The 17,855-nt window shown below is 37.7% G+C and overlaps 1 protein-coding gene across 1 annotated transcript in view; it reads left to right on the forward strand.

The window, feature by feature from the left end:
- The first annotated feature begins 10,836 nt into the window (after positions 1 to 10,836).
- The window catches only part of LOC134794703 (GAS2-like protein 3), a 124,257-nt gene continuing 117,238 nt past the window's right edge, over positions 10,837 to 17,855 (forward strand). Inside the window, exon 1 of the mRNA XM_063766481.1 lies at positions 10,837 to 11,006. The gene's annotated coding sequence lies outside the window, so the exon portion shown is untranslated. The remainder of the gene's footprint in view (positions 11,007 to 17,855) is intronic.

Here is a 17,855-nt window from a genome sequence, read left to right on the forward strand (position 1 = left end):
GGCGCGGCTGCTCGACGGAGCGGGAAACGGGAACACTCGCTGGGAAGAGGTTTGCTTTTGCTGAGTGGCTTTTAATACTGATTTCTTAGGTGTCAACGCAAGTTTGAAATTAATCTATAGACTCCGGGCACCCCTATACCATCGACCACCCTGTTAAGTGACAATTCGTAAACCTTATTGCAACAGTATAAGATCCACAGCTGGTCAGTTTGTAAATTCTAGGACATTAGCGGATTCCCGCGTGATATTTCACCGCATTGCGGCGGGAGCCGGGAGCGCAGCCGACAGCTGTTGAAGGTGCATAAAATGCATCGCAAATTGCATCGGGCCCGCAGCCAAACCATTAAAAATTGAAGAGAACAACTCGACTTACGTAATCAACTTTTTAAGTCTTGCATTTCCATTTATTTGGTACGAAGTAGGTATTTATCATGGGTTTTAGGTCGCATTTTTGAGCATTAATTTGAAAAAGCACTATAAATATTTTGATGTGAAATGAGATGGCCAATCGTATCCCTAAACACGGCCTGCTATATCTAAGTTTACTATACATATACATATTGTGTTTTACTTCATATAGTGGTCGCTTAAGACACCGAAGCAGGACGTGGTCAATATTCGGAAGGGAAGCAGTAAATAGATTACGCATATTACGGCCAAGTGTTACAATTATGATTACCTATATTACTGGTGCGAAGGTTCAATTGGTAATAGTTTCCGAACGCGTGTCGGGTCAGCGGGAGCGGATTGCACAATTACGACGACACTGAGACGGCTGGTCAACACTAAGGAAAAAACATTAGATACATATACAGCATTCGTAAACGTAATATTGCAACGAGATAGTCTATCAATATACAGTCAGTTTGTTATAGCCGCTGTATCAGGAAATTCCCAATTCTTTCTTCAGGGAGCTTAATCCTTTTTCTCGCTACTTCCCCATTTTATTGGAAGCCTTTAAAATATGTCCTTTTGCTAGGCAAATGCCTTGATCTACCTTAAACTTCCGACTCTCCCAATTTTTTGTCAATTTCTGAGAGATGCGCACAGATTGTCGCGCCATCTCTCTCCCTTCGATCTTTGGTCAACTATTATATTGAACTATATTTCACCATTGATCGTCTAGTGGCATCCATTCAGTTGTTGTTAGTTTAGTCTGTCCACGCCGGCGTGTCCCCGAAGGGTCGGCGCGGGCACACGGCACACCCATTAACCCCACTAATTCATTTGTTCTATTCCATGGTAATTACCAATTGACAATATTGTCATTACGACCACGTTAACCTGCGGACGGTCGTTAAAACTTGACCTAATAGACTTTATAAGTAGTTATCAGTTTTACGAGTACGAATTAAGTCCCATCAGTGTTTAACTGATATTAGTTTATTATCATTTACCTACTAAGCATGACATTGTTTCGGTATGACATGAAATTAATGGGGTTAGCTGTTAGCTAACTATAAACTTTATAAAAACGAGTTTCAATCAAACGAAAGGGGAATAACAAGTATTTGGATAGGACAACACCTTAGTATTATACAATATTAGTAGTACCTTGGTTTGAATACCTTGATAGCCTGAAAAATACCTAGTATTAAAATAAAAAGGGGTATCTTGGTTCAGAGATAAAAATGAAGTGATGTAGAGCCAGATACTTTTAAATAAGACAAAAACTACTTTTTTAGTATAATATTCATGCACTTTCAGTAGAGTTAATATAAGGCTTCCGTGTTGTGAGTAAACCGGGCCACGCGGTGGTACTTCCTATACCTATGCCTGTTTAACTTCATTTTTCTTCTAATTACTTAATTTAGTTAAAAGTTGCGCAATATGTTAGTTACATTAGAACATGTTTATTTTAAGATTTTAATAGGACAGGACGGTATAATATGTACACATTTTCTATTCATATACCTACATCTATTGATGATTGGCTTCGATCCGTTTTCGTGGTTCCCACATTAGTTGAATACCTATTAGGTACGCTTAAAAAAATGGTTGTCTATAATTTTGCGTGATAACGTCATAAGAAAACATTACCATTACATTACGTAACGTTACCATGGAGATCCGTCCACAACGTTACCATGGAGATCTGTCCACAACGTGACCCTTTTCGTGCATGCTATATACCGATACGGTGTTCATCGATTTATAAGACGTTATCACGTCAAAAATGGTTGATTCTATCGTAACAACTATTAAGTCCACTCTATTTCTTGATAATGATTTAAAAAAAATACGTCTAATCGTATATTTAATTAGTTAATCATTTGCTCTAGCTATGCAATTAAGTAATTGGAACATTAGTGTTCCAGAACTCTGTTTTCTAGCTAAAGGTATTTATTACCTTGATACAAAAAACATTGCCACACTAAACTAGGTGAAACTTCAGTGTGAAGAAGTTATAAATTTCCAGACCATGCTAAGCGTCATTACATTATACCTACACATTATGCAATGAAATTAGTTACCTATATTTACCTGTTTTGGTAAAAAAATATGTTTTCCTCTTTTATCTTTCTTTCTTAATACCTACCTTAGCACTATCACAATAATTCACACTTGCGTCCTTAGCTGCTGCTCTGGAGCCCATCAGGGGCTGTTTCCAACTTCTTCTACACTTCTATCTGTCATTGTCACCCCTCATGTCTAGTTCAAATGGTTTCATTTGCACGCATGTCATTCCTCCCACCGTCAAGCCACCTCATGGTTCCTCTACACGATGGCCCAACATATTGACCTAATATCTTGGGCCAACGTGTAGAGAGGGATGGTGTCGGTTGGCTTATGGCGCGGCGAATGGCGATGGGTTGGCCGCGGTGTCGGTTTTTCGTCCACACATCAAATGGCTCCTCTACACGATGGGCCAGCGCCGGCTACTCCAAGGGACGCAGCCATGCGGTAGAATGAGATAGCAATATCACTTGCTCCCTCTAACGCATAAATGCGTCCCTTGGAGTGGCCGGCGTTGGCCCATCATGTAGATGAGCCAAACGGTAGTGGGCCAGCGATGGCGGTACGCATCTACACGTGGCACAATCCACAGTGTGTGCTCGAACGCGGTCGAGTGCAGACGTTTGTGCTCAATATCGATTTACGTTTTTTTAATTAAAATGACGAGTACTTGGCCTCATTATGGAAGTAATGAAGGAATAGGAAATTTACGCAGACAGTACATTTAAAATTTAAATAAATAAATAAATATAACAATACATACTTATAGTTAAATAAATGAATATTAGATACATATCTAACTACATACCGGGTGTGGCCTGTAACACGAGCAAATAATTAAAACATAGATTGTACTCCTCAAACGGGGACACTTTTGTTCAACAACTTTTAATAATTATGAAGTATTTAGACTCGCTATTTTTTCATACAAAATAAATATTATCTTCAATGGACGCCATCGCCACGCCATATCATTGTGACTGACGTTGCTTGTCACGCCTTAAACATAACAAAATTCGCAATACATTGCCTCTTAGAATAAACTTTAAAATGTATTAAAAATCAAACCACAAGTTATTTTTAAAAGTCGCTGAACAAATGTTGGTCGGTATGAGGAGTACAGCCTACAGTTTTTTTTTGCTCATATTACAGGCCACACCCGGTATAGTAAGTACCGACATTGCACAGCTATGTTGGTAAGCATAACAGAATTAAATAAAAAATTATAATATGCTCTAAAATAATTTAAGCAAATTATAAGGTGAAATTAAAAAAAAAAAATCTTTCAAAAAATCTAACTTTATTTTTTTTCGGGAAGTAGGTATATCATCAAAAAACTCTTGCAGCTTCTACGCCATTTTTTTTAAATTACTTGATGAAAATAATGGTACGTGGCGTATAGATAAATTGCTGCAACGGCTAATGCTTCCACGTCCATCTTGGAAACCGGTTAGATCACAACTGAATGTCGCCATCGTGTAGAACGTTGCGTTCCAACCACCACGAGGTCATCTCGTTGGCCCAACGCTGGCGCTGCGTTGGGCCAACGTGTAGAGGAGCCATCACCTCTAGCTAGGGCTAAATGCTATCGTCAGTCATTCGTCACTGTTAAATCGTCGCTACATATATCATTTATTTTTCTACTAATGATATGACTAAATACAAATCGAAGAAATCATTATCAAAATCATCCACAACTGCAGATTGCACTAATCCACACAATCTTTCCGTAACTGTAGGTACTCATTGCTCGAAACATTTTCTTCAATTACGTTACCGGGCCCCATTGTGTGTCAGTCATCCTCCGCGCCATGCAAATGACGTTCAATTTGCACGCGCTTCTATCGCGGTTAATTAAAAGCCTGCAAACATTTATGGTCTCGGGGTTGCTGCGTATGTTGCTATTCAGAATCTACAATTTACTGAACAGTAAACAATGCTGAGCAAACCAATCTTTGACCCTTAAGTTGAGAGTCAAACATCGGTTTGGGCCTTAACAGTAGTTCTACATCTTTACATTCTATTCAGAAATTTACCGGTTGCATTACATAAGAACTTAGATTCTGGGGTTTAGTCGGTTATCCCGAACAAAATAAATCTCTAATTAACATGAGTCCGCTTGTCTCTCTAGCTTTGTTTCGAATTGAATAATTGGACTGTTGGAAATATTGGATCATGGCCAAATCACATGATCATTGTTAACTTTAATTGTCCACTGACGACAGGTTCTTCCGATTTTGATCGAGCCATGTCATGTGTAAAAGCGACTAGCAGTCTTTCGAATGACATCGACCCATAGAGTAGGTGGATCAACTCTTTTCACATCATTATGATGATGATAAAAAGATCAACACTTCTATAATCTATCTAAGGTGGTGGTACTAGTGCTCGACATGCTAATGCCCAATAGATGACACCCTGCTGTCACCTCTATTGACAATGACTTAAGTTACAAGATGACATGTACTGGGACCGCGTCGAGCACCAGTACCACCACCTTATACGTAAGTTAACATATTTATTGTAAATCAAAACTATACCAGATCCTAGTTCAAAGTGGTGTTTTTTGAATAGCCAGCACATTTATGGAGCCTCAGTACATTATACAGGCGGGGCGGCGCGGGGCTAATGCGGGATTTACGGGCGAGCTGCCCGTTCATTACCAGGCTGCGCGTGAGCATGTGACGCGACGTCGCGGGCATCTTAGGTACCAGTGCTACGTGACCTCTAAATCCAATGCTTAACCTCATATGAGTGTAGTGTACAAAAATTGTGGTTCAATCCTCGGTTGTGCTGTATAGAGCAGAAAAAATCAACGAAATAAATGCAAAAAGAAGACTAAAAATTCCGCCAAACCTTTATCTTACAGTTACACAGACAAACGGCTAATCGGAGAACTACAACTACTTGCTACATTATACATGTGCGAACTTTAGCCAGCATCAGCAACGCTAGCTAACAAAATTAAACAGTTTGTTCATAGAACATTCTATTTATAAAGTTTATGTAGAAATTTTCCTCTTCTCTACCAATAACCAATATTAGCCCTAAACCAAAATGTACTTTAATTTTTTACAGTCCACCTGTTACGGCCCCGCCAGTAGGGGAGAGTGGGGTTAAACGCGCCGATTTTCATAAAATGCAAATTTAATCTATGAAAACAGTATGAATAAGGTATGTTGCTTGCGCTATGTTAAATAAAAAAAAAATCAAAAATCAAAAATGTCTTTATTGCAAGATTATGGTACATTTACAATAGTAAAGTAAAGTAAAGATGTTACAATGTTTATCGGAACACATAATCTACCCGTCAGAGCATGCAATAGGTTCATCTCCTTCATCTCTTCAGTACTGAATAATACCTATAATAATATCTAGCATTTTTACATTTAGATTAGAGGAACATTAATTATTACATGAGATCATTAAATTATAATCAAAATATTCATTTAGATTATAAAAACTTGCTTTTATGAGTATGTTCTTTAATGTAGTTTTAAATGTTGTTCCTGACATCATTTTAATGTAGTTTGGCAAATGATTGTATATTTTAATACTAGTGTAATACATCCCTTTACGTACCATTGTCAACTTTGAGTCAGGAACTTGTAAGTTGAGTAAATACTTATTTCTAACAGGCCTGTTTGTTTGTTTAACATGAAATTCAGAGGCGTTGTTTTTGATAAAAATACAGCATTGCCAAATGTAAATACTAGTTAGGGTTAGTAAACCTTGGGTCTTGAATATATTCCGACATGAATCGTCGTCTCTCAACCCAAAAATAATTCTAACACATCTCTTTTGTAGGATGAAAGTTGATGAGGCATTTACAGAGTTTCCCCAGTAAATGATAGCATAGTTTAGAATGCAATAGATATAACCATAGTATGCTAAAGTCGCAGTTTTTGTGGTTGATACATTTACAAGTACTTGCAGTGCATAACAGAATTTTCTTATTTTACTATTAACCATCTCAATGTGTTGTTTCCAATTCAGATGACTATCAATTACGACGCCCAGAAATTTGTATGATGAAACTTCTTCAATTTGGGTACCTTCGTAATTAATATTCAGCTGAATTGGTTTAGCTTGTTGAGGTCTGAATTGGATATATTTAGTTTTAGAGAGATTTATTTTAAGATTAAGAGTTGAAAGCCAATGTATAATTATTTCTAGGGTCTTATTTATCGTTGCCTCGTGTTCAGATCTGCTTAGAACCTTTCCCAATATCAATACAGAAGCGTCATCTGCATAAAGTGTGCTGAGATGCGGATTTATTCTAGAGAATTGATTAATATAAATGAGAAAAAACAGTGGTCCTAGGATGCTGCCTTGAGGTACTCCGATTTTATTGTTCAAAAACGTGGATAATTTTGACTGAAAACATTTTTCTCTTTTATCATAATATGTCATCTGGGTAGCTTGTACACGGTTCAGCAAATAAGACTTAATAAGTTTGTGCGCAATACCTCTTATGCCCACCTTCTCAAGTATGTTAAGTAATGTTTGGTAGTCTACACAATCAAATGCCTTAGACATATCTAGTAGGAGCACTACTGCAGGAGATTTTTCATCGATTTCGTTTCCCACGCCTTTCATTATTTTCATTATAGAGCATGAGCAGTTGACAAATACTTCCTAAATCCACATTGAGCATCATCAATAATATTATTTTTGTTGAAAAAAGACATCAACTAAACCGCGATAGAGCGGTAATTTTTAGAATCTGTTGCGTCTCCCTGTTTAAAGACTGGAATTATTACTGCTTTTTTTAGACTATCGGGAAATATGCCATACTCGAGAGACAGGTTAATTATATATACTAAAGGTTTCAGAATATAAGGAGCGCTACGTTTTATAATTTGTATTGTAATTTGATCATGTCCCGTGCTGTTCTTGTTTTTCAGAGTACTAATGATTGTTCCTACTTCTTCTTCGGTTACAGGTGACAAGAATATAGATGAAGTTACATTTTCTGTTAAATGATTATAATTATTGCTATTAAAGTCAGCATCGAAATTCATTTGAACGTACATATCATTGAAGGCATTTGCGATTTCCGATGGATCAGTAATTTTAAGGTTGTTGCAGTTTATTTCCTCTATATTTTTGGGGTCTGTTTGATTATTAGTAATACTGTTTATGAGTGCCCTTACAGAATTACAAATAATGATTATTTGCGTTTCTGAATAGTGATAAATTGTTTTATTGAGAGCCAAAGGTTGTCTGGAAGAGATCGCTTTTAAGCGATAAGACCGCCTGTTGTTACCTCTATTGTCTTTGTTTATGTTATTGTACATTTATTGTAAACTACGTGTATGTGAGGTGTGCAATAAAGAGTATTGTATTGTATTGTATTGTTTTGTGCATCGTTAAACTGTTTTTTTACCAGAAATTTTTTCATGAGATAGGTCGGAACGGAACAACTAACCCCGCTATGGGGCTGGTTGTTCCGTTGCTTAAAATTCTAACTTATTCGTCAAATATTTTATCTCGGTTCACACACGCTAAAATAGTACTTTGCAGTTCGTCGAAATATGTGATTATTTTTTGTGTACTATCAACAGTTAGTAAAAAAATCCAAAGCAAAAATGGGATTTTCCGTGGGGTTAGTTGTGCCTTCGTTTTTGATTTATTTTCCATAAGTACTATTCTACTGTAATGGAAGGAACGAAAACGGCTCCTGCAATCGCATAGTGGTCTTACTTTTCGCGACAAACATCATACGAATCGCTCCATGGTTTACTTGCGTTCCTATTCCCATCGGAACAACTTACCCCGGGCACGTTGAATCCCGCTCTCCCCTACCTACTTACTTAAAAAAAAAAACGGAAGAGATGCCTACGAGAGAGAGGGCTTCTGACTCTTCTGAGGTAAGGCTGTGTTTCCACTGAGGTGGAGCACCAATAGTGGTTAATTCCCGCACGTCTCTCATCTCCGCTCAAGTGGAAAGGCCGCCTTGTACCAATTATTTCGTACCACCGAGTCGCGAGTGTTCGGTAAGTGAGAATGCCACGCCACGCCAGTGCGTTGGGATTGGCATGCGTACGCGCCGACAAAGGGACCGCCTTGAAAGCACCTCAGCGCCTCGCTGGTATGGCAACCGAGGAATATCAGAAATCAGGTACATGTGGAAAGGACTGAACTGAAACTAATTGTTGTCAACTGAGTGAGGAATGTAACTTTGTATACCTACAACGTAATGTAAAACTGGAAAGGTAGGTACCTGCCATCGCACACCGCCCACACTGTTAACTGTACATCGGTGGACCTTATGCCTTTTATATGTTGATTAGAAACCACGGCATAACATAATGCTTCCTAATTTTCAGATAAACACCTCCTCTATCGAATGATACTTTACTGAAATCCATCTCAAAGTATTTTGAAGTACATTGAAAAGCAATGAAAAAGGAGCCATTTGTATGGAAATTCGTATTGCGCATATTCGTATTCATATGGAATAATCTGGCCCGTTTTCATTGCTCTAAAGTTGATTCAAAACAATGGGCTCTCAACTGCGGGCCGCTGGTTTCCGTTCCCACGCGCGCGTGTGCGCGTCAGCCACGGCGCGTTCATTGTAGACAGACGGACAATGGAGATGAAGCGAAGAGGCTGAAAGGATTGTTCTGCCGGTTTCAGGAAACTTTGCCATGTTGATACTTTGTTGTGTTGAAACCGAGGTCCTTGCTGAAAAACAGTTCCTCTTACATCCGTGAATCCTGTTAGTGTATTATTAATTAATTTATTAATTAGTTCATTTACCTTTGTATTATTAATTTTGTTAAATGTTATATTAAAAGTCAGAACGAGAATGTGCCAAAGTGAATTTTCAAAAATTGCCTCCAACCAATGGATAATGTCGGCGGCCGATCGTAAAATCAGGCATATGGTGAAATTCCTAGGCATATCGTGAAACGTGAAAATCTTTGACTCCTTAAATTCCCTGAGTCGACGGAGCCCCGCTACGCGGCTCCTATTTCTGGGCAGTTTGCCCTTCGGGCATCTGAAGCAACCTAACGAACCAATCCTGCCTATCTATTGAGTTAATGTGACTATCGTCAAAACATTACACAGGAACATTACGATCTGCCTGATCTTACGATCGGCCGCCGACATATACACTGATTTCGAAACGGTCTTTTTTACGTGAAAGAGAGTTTTCTTGCCCACTTCTTAGCTATGTTTCATTTGAATAGTAGCTGATAGTTTGAAGAAGATCAGCTCTTTTCCAAAATGATGTATTTAATGCATTTTTGACATAAAATGGATTTTTTGGCATATAGGGTATTTTAACCTTTTAATTTAATACATACCTAGTGATCTTGAAAGAATTTTCAGACATTGTTACATACATTGTTGCATTCTTAGATAATTAACCTCCTTATGAAGCTTGTTGAAAATTGTTTTGGCTACTTACCTACTTAAACTGAAATCTTTAAAAGCTTAGAAAAGCTTATTTAACAAAACTACTTATTGTTCCCTTTCGAACTACAATCAGCATACCTACATAAGTTTTGTACATAAAACAGCATATGTTGTGTGTCTATATACAACGGTCACCTTATGAGAGCAGAGGTTTCGTCAAATCATACAGGATGTTGAAAAACAGTCTTGTTTAACTTTTAATTGGGCAGCATTTGGTCACGAATTTTGGGAACTTCATGAATAGAGCGTTGTGTAGTAGTAGTGTGTAGGCAGAAAATTACCTATAGGTAAGTACGCCTACAACATAAAATTTAGCGGTGTTAATATGTCGTCATTGTGATATAGTTTTAATGTAGTGTAATAATTTTCAACAATAATTATCTTGAAGCATTATTTAATTATTTACCATTTTAAGTACCTATATTTGTATTTGAATAATGTTTAATTTTATAGATTATTTTATTTGGCAATTGATATATTTTTTTTGAATAATTTAACGTATTAATTGAAGAAAACTTTAACAAGTTAATGTATTTACCAATTATATGATTATAATGAGTAGGTACTTATTCCCAAAAAAAATTGGCACTTTAAGGAGTTTAAGGAAGTAACCTTTTTCGTTTCGTCCTTTTTTTAAAATTTACTTAATAATATCCAACAGAAATGATCGAATCACCTCTTATAAGTAGGTACTTTGAGTATGTCACCCATAAAAAATGATTAGGGCCGGGCCCCTTACGTTACGAATTTGACTCTAAAAAATTTTATCGTTTTAAATTTAAGTACATATATTCCATTTCAGCGGCAAGCATCCTGAAAAAACATCGAAAAACTACCACTTCAAAAACAACAACTGCACCCACTGCATCTGATGGCCAGTAGCCACCGAACGCACGACCCGCCGCCGACCGGCACGGCGCGGCACGGCGCGGCGCGGCACCGCAGTCAGTCATATCTCACGCGCCGCGCGATCCGCACGACACTCACGCGCACCGACACCGTACTTACGATCGAAGTTTACCGGTACGGCACAAGTTACTTTTGAGTTTTAAATTCGGTACCGGTAGTGTCAGTACAAAGTGGAATTGCAGTGATGTTTGGAGCGTGTTCATAATATTTTGGTGAGTTTTAGTTTTGCGGTGAATGTTTGTTCACATTTAGTTTTGATTGGTTAATTAAGTTTTCTGAATTGATATTTAATTATAAAAGACGTTATGGACTTGGTTATTTTATTACATTACTTTATACCATTTATTTTCTTAATTTTGTTAGAAATAAAATAAACAAGCAAAGCAACTGTGGTCAGTTTAAGAAACGAAATGATTCTACCCACATAAATAATATTTAAAAAAACAAGGTAGGTGGGTATATTTATTGTTCGTTAAAAAACAACAACAAAACAAACTTAAATCCTAGGTGTAATGATGATTAACAATAAAACCGGGCAAGTGCGAGTCGGACTCGCGCACGAAGGGTTCCGTACCATAATGCAAAAAAAAAACAATAAAAAAAAGCAAAAAAAAACGGTCACCCATCCAAGTACTGACCACTCCCGACGTTGCTTTGGTCAAAAATCACGTTTGTTGTATGGGAGCCCCATTTAAAGCTTTATTTTATTCTGTTTTTAGTATTTGTTGTTATAGCGGCAACAGAAATACATCATCTGTGAAAATTTCAACTGTCTAGCTATCACGGTTCGTGAGATACAGCCTGGTGACAGACGGACGGACGGACGGACGGACGGACGGACGGACGGACAGCGAAGTCTTAGTAATAGGGTCCCGTTTTACCCTTTGGGTACGGAACCCTAACAATAATAACCAGTGATCGTTAATTTTACAGCAATTTTGGTGCAGCATTGTTGGTTAAAAGCATCTGTATGCCCTACTCTAGGTGGAATAGATAATTAGGGTTAATAACAGTAATATTAACCTTAACCAATCCTCTCCCTAGAAATAAATTGAAGAAAATCCTTTATTTTTACTATGCTGCACCAAAATTGCTGGAAAATTAACGATCACTGATAATAAAATAACCAACTGGTAGTCTTATACCTGATTTAATGAAATAGCAATAATTAAATAGCAAGGCAGGTAATTAGTTTAGAATGTTTAGAGCCTTAAAGCTTAGTGCATTTTATTTACTTGAAATGTTTTAGTTATTGCACCTGCTTTTTAAATACCCTTCACTTGTTTAATCTAGATTAGTAACTACCTAGGTAAAAGCTAATTAGTAATTAAAACAGCAATTAAGTAGGCATTGAGCGTAATGAATCCTAGGCCGTTGCGTCAGCTCCGCAACGTCGAGGCTATCGCAGTGAGGTAATGGATCTTCGACAACACAACAGTAAACTGATTATTTCTAAGCTTTACTGCAACCGGAAAAAATAATACTAATGGTCAGTTTGTTTTGGTATTTCGTATTACAAAGTTACAATACTTAAGACTAAAAATAAGGACTTATTACAAAGAAGTAAGGGTTGTTATTGTATACGTACTTACTGTAGTTTCCGAAGTAGGCTCAGGTTGTCTCAGCTCAGCTCAGCTTGTCTGGCTGGTTCTGGAAGCTACGATTTGACAGGTGGGTGTTACTAGGTATCTAATTTTTTTTAAAACCGATGGGCGAATCATAAGTAGGCACCTAGCTCCCTATATACTTTCTTTGATTTCGTTGAATAGGCAAATGAATCGGAGTTTGTATCTTTAAAATAGGTATTTGTTTTTTAGAAATATAATTATGTAAGTAAAAGTAAAAACAAATATAAATTTATTTTAATTAGTATAAATTAATACCGGTAAGGAATTTCGAATCAATCATTATTGATTAGGTACTGGATAAATATTTACACGGAACGCGTTGAGGTCTAATTCTTCAAGCAAGGAACCTACACATTACAGGATTGGTTTGTGGTTTATAATAACAACTAATTAAGTTAAGTAGGTAGGTATAGGTATGTAAAAGTTGAATAGGTATTAAACATCACATCTTGCACGTATTTTTTAATACTTATGACTTATTTACGTATTAACAATACTTACATAAAATAGCAAAGTAAAATATTGGCAAGAGAAAAGTCAAAACTGTTTCGGTCAAAACATAGAATGATAGAAAATTATTAATATCCTAATGAGAACAATAAGTAAGTAAATAGAGTTAGGCTAAGCTTACTCTGCAGCGAAATTGATAGCACAGAGCGTGGAAGTGTTATCATAAACGTCAAATCAAACACGCTGAAGAGATAGGTTGGATCGAAGGAGAAGTTTGCTGACAAACGGATATTATGCGGGACGTGCTTGATCTTATTAACTCTAATTTTATAATTTATAGTGTATTGGATTAGACAAGGGACTTCCCCCGTCCTTTATCACCCCAGTTACTACTTAACTTTTTAACAGTTTAACATTTTCATTAAATGAGTGCTGAACCTGAACCGTAACTCTTTCGTAATAGATGCGTTTTTACTTCAAACGCCAGCGAATATACCACCACTGTCTACTAATTAACTACAATTATAATAAAATAGTTAACGATGATTAAACACCTCGACATAATGAACCGGCACGGGATCGGGTGACGCAAACATATTGTTTCCATGTCACAACGTTTTGACACATCGCCGCGCCGACCGGCTTATAGTCAGCCTTTGCGGTCATTCAGGCTTATTTAATTAATTGGCGACATTTTATCGAAACAGACAATATGTGGTTACATACATAATCCCTATCAATATTATTTTGTCTAATAATTAGATAATTTCAGGCCCGGGGAAGGATGTAGGGTTGTTTTTTTATCATCATCATTCCACGTAGACGGAAGTCACAGAAAGAAGCTAGTGGGCTATCGGCCCGATTCGAACTTTTAGATACGTCAGTTAATAGATCTATATTTATAAACAAAATGGCTCGTTTAAAGGTATTAGATTAGATATCTGTGTCTGGTAGGTAGGTACTAGTTTTCGTTGGTAGAAGTCAAAACATAAAATATTTTTAAAGTACTTGTTGGCATGTCCACATTGATAAACTAATTTAATCTCGACGATGCAAGCGAGCGTTAGTTAAATTGGCGTAAATGAAGTAATATAGCTTCTCGTGTTTTTCCTACCTGCCCCTGCCTGATAAGATTTGACGTCGGCGCATGTTGCTTGTAAATAGATGTTTACTGACGTAACGTAAGGGCGTAGTGCAATATTTGACATAGTGTTTATTATTGTTATTTCTAGACAATTTTTTTTGTATTTTTGACTATACATACTTATATAAAATTTAAGACAAGTGAAAAGTGCCTAGCGCGTGGCAAAAATATGAAGACTCAAGGACTTTTTTTTTCATATTATGGTGTCTGTTATCTGCCAGATAACTAATGCGCCCGTAGCCGCCAAATGGGCGCCAATATCGTGCACACAGTCTACGTATACTTTATTTGCTTGAACTAGAACAATAACAGTGCGATAACAGTGACATGCACTCACTGTTAAGAACTAGAAACATTCATTTATCAAGAATGCATTGTAAATATATAGAAAGGTAGATAAGTACCTACTTACTTACTTTAGTATGTTTTTTCTTTCCTTTGAATAAATTAGACAAACTGACAACGAAATTTTTTTATGAGATGGGAGGCAAACGAGCAGATGCATCGCCTGATGGTAAGCGATTACCGTCGCCCATGGATACCCCTATTAACAGCACAGGGGTTGTACGAGTGAGTTGCGGCCCTCGGAGCACTCCCCGTTATACATACGATACGATAGAATATGCAGAGCGAGGCTACATAAATAAGGTCGACGCTGCGCCAAGGAGACAATTCGAGTCGCACTCAGGCTTAAAATTAAAAAAAAAAATCGTAATAATATAAATAAACGTCCGTAGCCAGGCGGTAACGATTAATGACTTTTTTGGAACTTAGTACCTACGAAACATTTGTTAAACTCGACTAATCCCAACATCTAGGTTCTCCTTTGTGCCGGAAGGTCAGATGGCACTTGAAAGTCGACTTCTTAACAAAATCTTGCCGGTGCTAATCCTTGAAATAAGGTTGCCGAGCGGATTTCAGACTTCATTATAGAACTGTGGCTAAAGCCAGGCAACGCTAGGAGTTATTTCATTTTTGGCCAGATTATCTGCACTTGGCGCGGCTTAAATTTCTCACGGCTTTGCTTGACGAATAAGGTATTCTTAAGAAATCAGATTAACGCCGGTAAGTTCCAGCCACAGAGTTAAAATGTATAATATAGGCAGAGCCGGCAGAGGTAAAGTCGCTGAGATGACACTGTAAGAACACGCCGATATCCTCTTTTTACGTGTGACACGAAAATATTTACAACTCAGCATTGTAGAGGCCGTCTAAGCTAATTTTGCACCGACTTGAACAGAACAACCGCGGTTGTGCTGAGTAGAGCAGAAAAAAAACTGTCTCGGAAAAAATAAAAATAATCTTCAAAAAGAAGACTTCAAAGGCCAGGATCCTTATCAATACACAGTCAAGAGGTTAAGTACCTATCTATCTGTACCTCTGTCTTTCTTTCAACTCTGTAGTCGCTATTTGTGCTTAATCCCAAAGTGTCTAATCGCCGAAATAGTAACACTTGCAGTTTGCGACACGAGTGCGACTACTGCGAGTACGTCATACGGTTAATAGCATGCAATTACTCTACATCGCACCGCCGTTTTATCTCGATTATCGCAACATATCATGTGACACGCATGTACTTACCTAATGTAGTATGGGAATTTGTTACTAAATGCTATACTTTATGTTTAACTTGTTTAGGAGTAGTCCTTCTAGTCTAGTCGGTAGAGACCCTGCCTTCGAAGCAGGCACCGGGTTCGAATCCTGGTAAAGGACATCATGTGTGTGTGTTTATCACAGATATTTGTTCCTGAGTTATGGATCTATTACTCGTAGTAGTTGACGGATCTTTCCTAGGGGGTAATTGCACAAAAGATCCCTATGAGACGAAGTCGAAGCCGCAAGGGCCCCCGAGAATCATATTAAGATAAGATAAAATATGGATGTATGACTCGACGACGACGCTAAAAAGACGCTAATAGTGTGGAGAGTCCTTAATAGTGAAGACCCACGACACGAGGCACTTACCTTTTCCCTTATTTTTTTCGGGCAAAGTTTTTGGCGGTCTGCTAATTCAAACATCGATGTTATCTAAAGACGCCGTTATATCGTCGCAACGTCAAAGGCAACTCGTCCGAAGACGTGTAGATGTTCGCGGAGATATCGCGACATACAAGGCACCGGCCTCCATGTTTGTTTAAACACACGAGTATCAATCAACTCAATCAACGGATTAATTTCGTAGTCGCAAAAACGAACGTGCTATCGTCGACATTTAACTAAGCGCTTATGAACTTTATTGCAAAGAGATACAGTCCACTGATGGTCAGTTAATACAATGGTAGTGTTAATAGGTACTCGGTAGGCACATGTGAACCTGCTATGCTGTTCTTTTTTTTAACCCCATAAGAACGTCGTCAACGACGATCGTCTTGGTCACTCATAATGTGACCCAAAGATTCCTTAACTGTTCTAAAAAAACTGGATTGTGGAAAGATGGGGAAAAAAGGGGCTCGGTACACATTTAACTGTTTCAGTATTGTTTTTTGAAATTTGCTGGACTCACCACCATGTACACCTGTATCTATAGGTACCTACGATTTATAAAGGCAAGCACTCAGTATTTATATACTAATTAGGGGTTAAATATTATATACTTAATGGTTCCACAACTGTTCAACTTTTTCATTAAACTGCCTTTTGAGCTAGGTTGCCACTAAATAGTACCGAGTACCGGGCAGCGGGCACACGAGCGGCTCATAGTCTCAAGCATTCAGTATCTTTCTATCTTTGATTACTCACAGTTGTTAAAGATCCACAGATCCCTTGAGAATTCAACTCGCAAACGCTTTGCGCGGATAGGGTTGTCATATAAAAAATTTGACCGTGCAGACAAAAGTCCGGACATCGCCTAAAAATCCTGATATTTTCTGTTTCAATTTCTTTCAACAATTAACTTAATTACCACGATAAAGTTTAAAAGCGTCTATTAAACGCCTTAAATCAAACAACTTTGTGGGCCATTAGCCCTTTAACTCGCCACCATATGCTGTAGCTGCAATATCTCTTTTACTTTCCTCTGATCTGATGCCCAACTCCTAACATTAATCTAAGCTTCTAATAATGGTTAGTTGAGCACTCACCACCCTCCCAATCCCGACGAGGGACTAAAAATCCTGATATGTCAGGGGAATACTGACGTATGGCAACCCTATGCACGGGCGAGTTTTTGCTCAACTTCATTTTCGATAAAGCATTCGACATTCCATGCGAAGGTCTCCGTCCGTACCCGCCCTTCTTGTTTCGTACGTCCTCGTTTTGCGTGTGTCGAGCAAATTGGAGGGCTCATGATGTTTACTTGTGTTGTGTTGTGACTTGTGTTCGTGCTTCCACGACGCCAGTAAATTACTCGTGACATTTCTGCGAGCGAGCCGCAGACGCAAAACCGTTTCGACTTACGACAATTGAAATATGTAGTATAAATAGTATTAAAGTAATACGAGAAACATGTAGTAGTATTAAAGTAATGTACGGGAATTGAAATAGTATATTTAAAGTTGTACAAGACACTTTTTTTTTATTTGGACATTTTTATGTTATTCCTACACATAATTACGAGCTCTTTCGATCCTTATAGAATAACATTCCGTATCGAAAAATATATGTATGTATAAAAATTTTGAAACACTTTCTTGGTCCTATTAGGATCGAAAGAGCTTGTGATTCTGAGTAGAAATAATATAAACAAAACTAAAATTCAAAAAAAGGGAGTACAACTTGAAATAAAACGGCCTATGCGATATTTTCTTGTTAATCTTAAAGGAACTGAGCACATGCTCAGTCATGGTTATACTAGGAATTACGATAAGTACGATATAAGAGAGAGTTTACGATAGCGATAA

Source organism: Cydia splendana, chromosome 11 (genome assembly GCF_910591565.1).
Source record: "Cydia splendana chromosome 11, ilCydSple1.2, whole genome shotgun sequence".
NCBI classification, from domain to species: domain Eukaryota; kingdom Metazoa; phylum Arthropoda; class Insecta; order Lepidoptera; family Tortricidae; genus Cydia; species Cydia splendana.